This window comes from Cololabis saira, chromosome 21, assembly GCF_033807715.1.
Source record: "Cololabis saira isolate AMF1-May2022 chromosome 21, fColSai1.1, whole genome shotgun sequence".
Classification (NCBI taxonomy): domain Eukaryota; kingdom Metazoa; phylum Chordata; class Actinopteri; order Beloniformes; family Belonidae; genus Cololabis; species Cololabis saira.
Window position 1 is genome coordinate 13,579,360 of NC_084607.1, and position 6,000 is coordinate 13,585,359.

The window sequence follows — 6,000 nt, forward strand, 5'->3', positions numbered from 1 at the left end:
GACTAAGTCTAGTTGTGGAAATATTAGCTTGTTTAAGTTTTGACGGTGCATTACAATGTGCTTGATTTTTAGCCACGATTCTGAACAAAAAGTAGGCGTAAGGTGGACAGGAAGGCTGAGCTACAGATCAACCTTTTAGATTTTTTTTCTTGTAAATCATAACCACATGTAGCAGCTGTGGACCTGACTGCGTCATATTTACTTGGTTTTTCATCTTGCATCTGTATACATTTAGTATTTATGTTGTTATTGGTTTAAAAACAAAAAAAAACATGATTTTTGGAGTATATTTCTCTTTTGGGACAAGACCTGCAACGGAGAAGTTATACAATCTCTAAACCGTAGCTGTATTTCCTCTAACAGAAATGTGCCTGCACTGAAAGAATATTGATTTCTTAAGAAGTATTGTCACGTCAGTGAATTAGTAATAACCTATTCAATATATGAGAAACACACAAGCAATTAATCTGCTCTTTTTGTATAAATGATTCCTGCTGTATACTTACACCATGGGAAGAAGGTTTAGTGGCGCTGTGCAGAATCCTACTGAATATACAAGTGGGCAGTCGCTCTTGTGATCCCTTGTTCAATAAAACATCAATCATCTGCAATGCCAGCAAAAAAAAAAAAGGGTCTCCATAGTTTCGCTTTTATTATTTTATTAAGACGAAGACACATTTGGTGAAGGGTATCTTAATAAAGAAGTAGATCAAGCAGCTTCAAAAGAGACATTTGCAAGAACCGAAGACTGTTGAGCTTTGAAACCTCATCTAAGGAAAACTCTGTACTTGGTGCCCTTAGCCAGCACCCCAGAAACTCCAACATCCATTTCACTCCTGAAGAAAATTCCCAGTTGGATCGGAGCTTTCACTGGTGGAATGCTCTGTAATGGTCTCTTCATTAAATAGAGCAGCAGGATGTATTACCCATTGCTGCAAAGGGCTCTTGTTCTCTGAAACTGAATCTTCACTTTGCAGTGCAAAGGAAAATTATTTTGATTTGAAAAACTGGTTGCATTTTGTTGGGGTTTACATAATAGTACAATAACAAATTGTTTTACGTCTCTGTTACTATGTCCACCCAGTGTTATATATTTGAGTATATTTATAATTATACATATACACTCACCAGCCACTTTATTAGGTACACCTGTCCAACTGCTCCTTAACGCAAATTTCTAATCAGCCAATCACATGGCAACAACTCAATGCATTTAAGCATGTAGACATGGTCGAGATGATCTGCTGCAGTTCAGACCAGCATCAGAATGGAGAAGAAAGGTGATTTAAGTGACTTTGAACGTGGCATGGTTGTTGGTGCCAGACGGGCTGGTCTGAGTATTTCAGAAACTACTGATCTACTGGGATTTTCACGCACAACCATCTCTAGGGTTTACAGAGAACGGTCCGAAACAGAGAAAATATCCAGTGAGCAGCAGTTCTGTTGGTGCAAATGCTTTGTTGATGCCAGGGGTCAGAGAAAAATGGCCAGACTGGTTCGAGCTTATATAAAGGCAACAGTAACTCAAAAACCACTCGTTACAACCGAGTCATATACTGTATAAGAGAACCTCTGAATGCACAACACGTGGAACCTTGAGGCAGGTGGGCTACAGCAGCAGAAGACCACACCGTGTGCCACTCCGGTCAGCTAAGAACAGGAAACTGAGGCTACAATTCACACAGGCTCAGCAAAATTAGACAACAGAAGACTGGAAAAATGTTGCCTGGTCTGATGAGTCTCGATTTCTGCTGTGACATTCGGATGGTGGAATTTGACGTCAACAACATGAAAGCATGGATCCATCCTGCATTGTATCAACGGTTCAGGTCAGCGGTGGTAGTGTAATGGTGGGGGGATATTTTCCTTTGGGCCCATGAGTACCAATCAGCATCGTGTCAACGCCACAGCCTACCTGAGTATTGCTGCTGACCATGTCCATCCCTTTAGGACCACAGTGTACCATCTTCTGATGGCTACTTCCAGCAGGATAACGTGCCGTGTCATAAAGCGCGAATTATCTCAGACTGGTTTCTTGAACATGACAATGAGTTCACTACTCAAATAGCCTCCACAGTCACCAGATCTCAATCCAATAGAGCATCTTTGGGATGTGGTGGAACGGGAGATTCGCATCATGGATGTGCAGCCGACAAATCTGCAGCAACTGCGTGATGCTATCATGTCAATATGGACCAAACTCTCTGAGAAATGTTTCCAGTACCTGGTTGAATCTATGCCATTTAGGATTAAGGCAGTTCTGAAGGCAAAAGGAGGTCCAACCCAGTACTAGCAAGGTGTACCTAATAAAGTGGCTGGTGAGTTTATATATGATTTCTACCTGTAAAAGTAGTTACACATTTTATTGACAAATGTTAAGGTTTTACCACTGATTAGAACATCCACAGATTAGATTTCTTACATGATTTTCTGAGAGATTGCAAAAGAAAAGGTTGGCAAGTTGCCCAGAAACATCAATAATTAAAGACACATGCAATGAACAACCTCAGATGAGTGAAGATAGATTTATTAAAGATTCACGTCACTTTCTTGTACAATAATGACGTGTGGATGAACATACTGTACATTTAAGAATCTTTGTCTTCAACTTTTCATCAATATTAAGTCCTAACATTCAATTGTACTAATACAAATCTAGGTGCTAATGTCACACAATGGAACACACCATGTTCTGCATATTTTTCCTGTAATATCATGGTTCTTCCTTGCAACCTTTATTTTGAAGTCTGACAGCAGTGTTTGTTTCTGTTTTTTTCTTTGTATACAACTGAAAAAGAAAGTACATCCTCTTTCTATTGAAAGGTTTAACATATCAGGACATAGTAATGATAAGATGTTCTAACCAGATATTCAAGAACAACCTCTGATGGACATCAAAACATGACACATTATGTTACTACCGTATGTCATTAGGATTAAAAATGGAGAAGTGTCTGGAAAGCTATACACCGTTGCTGCCTCCATAGAGATCAAGACGGTAAACAACAGCAGTTGCTGCTCATCTAATTAACCTAATTATTTTGTTCCTGTCTCTTTATTTATCTGCTCAATAATAAATTTTGATTACAAATGAACTTAACTGATTGATAATCACCAAGTGTGAGCACTTATGTACAAGTAGAGTTTCAATAGTTTGCCCTTAAGTAATTCAGATTTGTGTTAACACAATGCCAACAAGGAAGGGCATAGGTAAAGATCTTAGAGAAGGAATTGTTAATGCCCATCAATATGGGAATCATTATACGATTTATACAAACAATTTAAATGTCAGAATTCTGCGGTGAAAAAGATTATTCACAAGTAGAAAATATTCAAAATCGATCTTCCCAGGAATGGACATTTTTGTAAGTTCACCTAAAAGTCATCTAAGTTCATCTTCAGAGAAAAAAGAAAAAAACAATAGGAGCTACATCTTTGGCTTGAAATACTTACTTTCATGACAGTGTCATTTGTAAAAAGATTGAACAAGTATGGCTTGTTTGGAGCAGTTGCTAGTACCTGTTTTCTTTAAAAGCACCATTGCTTCATAATTAAGGCCACACATTTGGTCCAAAAGGCTATTATACAAGATCAGCCTGAATTCACCTTGTCAGAAAATATTTAAATCCATATAAACCCTAGTAAATGTCAATCACATGGCCATCCATGCGCTCAGTCATGAGTGTATGAGTGAAAAGAGGGTGAAAACTTCTTGGGAAACTAACTTTTGCTGTAGATTTTTCTCATATAAGGGCATTGTTATTAAGAAGACTTGAACTGCATAACGGCTGATACCAAGGACAACAAAATCAATGATTATGTTCTGTGTCCATGTTTGCTTTCACCATTGTTGAGGCGGGTCTGTGCGTGATCTTCTGGTGATTGTCATATGATACAGTCAAATTAGGGAAGGATACGTTGTGAAGAGGAGCACATCATGAAGAAAATTGTGCAACTACATCATAATTTCCAAATGTGTTGTCCATCCACATGAAACTATTATGACAGCATTTACAAACTAAAAAGGGATCTGGAATGGATTAAACATTTGTTCCATTCATTTTGAGGGTCAAAATTGCCAATATTTCACCAAATATTTTTAGGTAGCATTTAGTTTGTAAAGGTGCATCCAACAAACAACTTTCTCGAACAACATTCTTTACATTAGACAGCCCAAAGTGGAGATTCTTGGCCAAAATAGTGCCACATTTGACGAAAAATCCCAAACTCCTCATACTCCTCACTCCAACAGTCAAGTACGGTGGTGGAAATGTGATGATTTGGGCTTTTTCTGCACTCAGTGAATCAACCATAAAATATTCTAGAGTCCAATGTGAGGCCATCTGTCCAACGTTTAAAGCTTTACCAAAACTGGGTATTCAACAGGACAATGATCCTAAGCACATGTGTAAATAGACAGGATTTACACAGGATCTGACAGGGAAAAGAATCCAGACCTGAAACTAATTTGAGGCAGAACTTGAGTTGGAAATAAACCAGTGCCTGCAACCTTCTGAGACATCTTTTCTTCATTGATTTTTGCTGGTGTTTTTCTTCCTGTGTTCACGGGTTATCTGTTTCATATGCACCTGGACCTGGAACTTTCTGTTTGCACTTTTGTTATTGCACTAAAAATGTGCACTATTACAGAATTAATGTTCTGCTTTCTTTCTATTGTTTTATATTAATTTATACAATTTTAAGTTAAGCAGGACAGGTTTCTGTTTAGGAAAGATACTTATTTCATTCAATTCATTTTGTTATTTTGTATCAAAGTGAATTGCTGGATAATAATGTGTTTTCCATGTGTTCATGATATCCAAAAATATGCATCTAATTCAATTCAGGTTCAAATCAAACAGTTAAAAAATAGTTTCACTCACAAAAAAGGGGCTAAAAAAAATCACCACGCCAGGAAAAGGTGAAGGCTGCTGATGAGGTGTCCCTTATTTATTTTTCAGGGAGTTGGCAACCCTACCTGACAGATACATTTCAAGGTTCACTCTTGGAGTGGATACTACGGAAGAGTATTAGGGCCAGGCAGGAGAAAAATTAAAATAATATTTGAGAGGGGAAGATTTTTTTTTATTGTGCACTTCGAGAAAAAAGTCGAAATGTCGAGAACAATGTTGAAGTACAATTTCGAGAAAAAAGACGAAATGTTGAGAGAAAAGTCGAAATGTCGAGATTAATGTTGAAGTACAATTTCGAGAAAAAAGACGAAATGTTGAGAAAAAAAGTCGAAATGTCGAGAAAAAAGTCGAAATGTTGAGAAAAAAGTCGAAATGTCGAGAAAAAAGTCGAAATGTCGAGAAAAAAGTCGAAATGTCAAGAATAATGTTGAAGTACAATTTTGAGAAAAAAGTTGAAATGCTGAGAAAAAAGTTGAAATGTTGAGAAAAAAGTCGAAATGTCGAGAAAAAAGTCGAAATGTCAAGAATAATGTTGAAGTACAATTTCGAGAAAAAAGACGAAATGTCGAGAAAAAAGTCGAAATGTTGAGAAAAAAAAGTCGAAATGTCGAGAAAAAAGTCGAAATGTTGAGAAAAAAGTCGAAATGTCGAGAAAAAACTCGAAATGTCGAGAAAAAACTCGAAATGTCGAAAAAAAGGCGAAATGTCGAGAAAAAGGTTGAAATGCTGAGAAAAAAATTGAAGTGCAATTAAAAAAAATTCCTCCTTTAAAATATTATTTTTATTTTTCTCCTACCTAGCCCTAATACTCTTCATACAGACTCAGTAGGGCTCGTTCCCTGCCAGGACCCACATTACCTCGGGATATGCTTTAAGGCTGATTTATGGTTCCGCGTTACACCAACGCAGAGCCTACGCACCGTACGCAGCGTGTCGCCGCGTACCCTACGCCGCGTACCTTCTGCGTCGATTTAACGCAGAACCATAACCTGCACCGGGAGCAGCAGCGCCTCCCTGTGCGCGCATTGATTGGCCGGAGATGTTGCCGGCTCGTCTTCGCTCCAGGGCGGGGCTGCTCCCTCCGCAA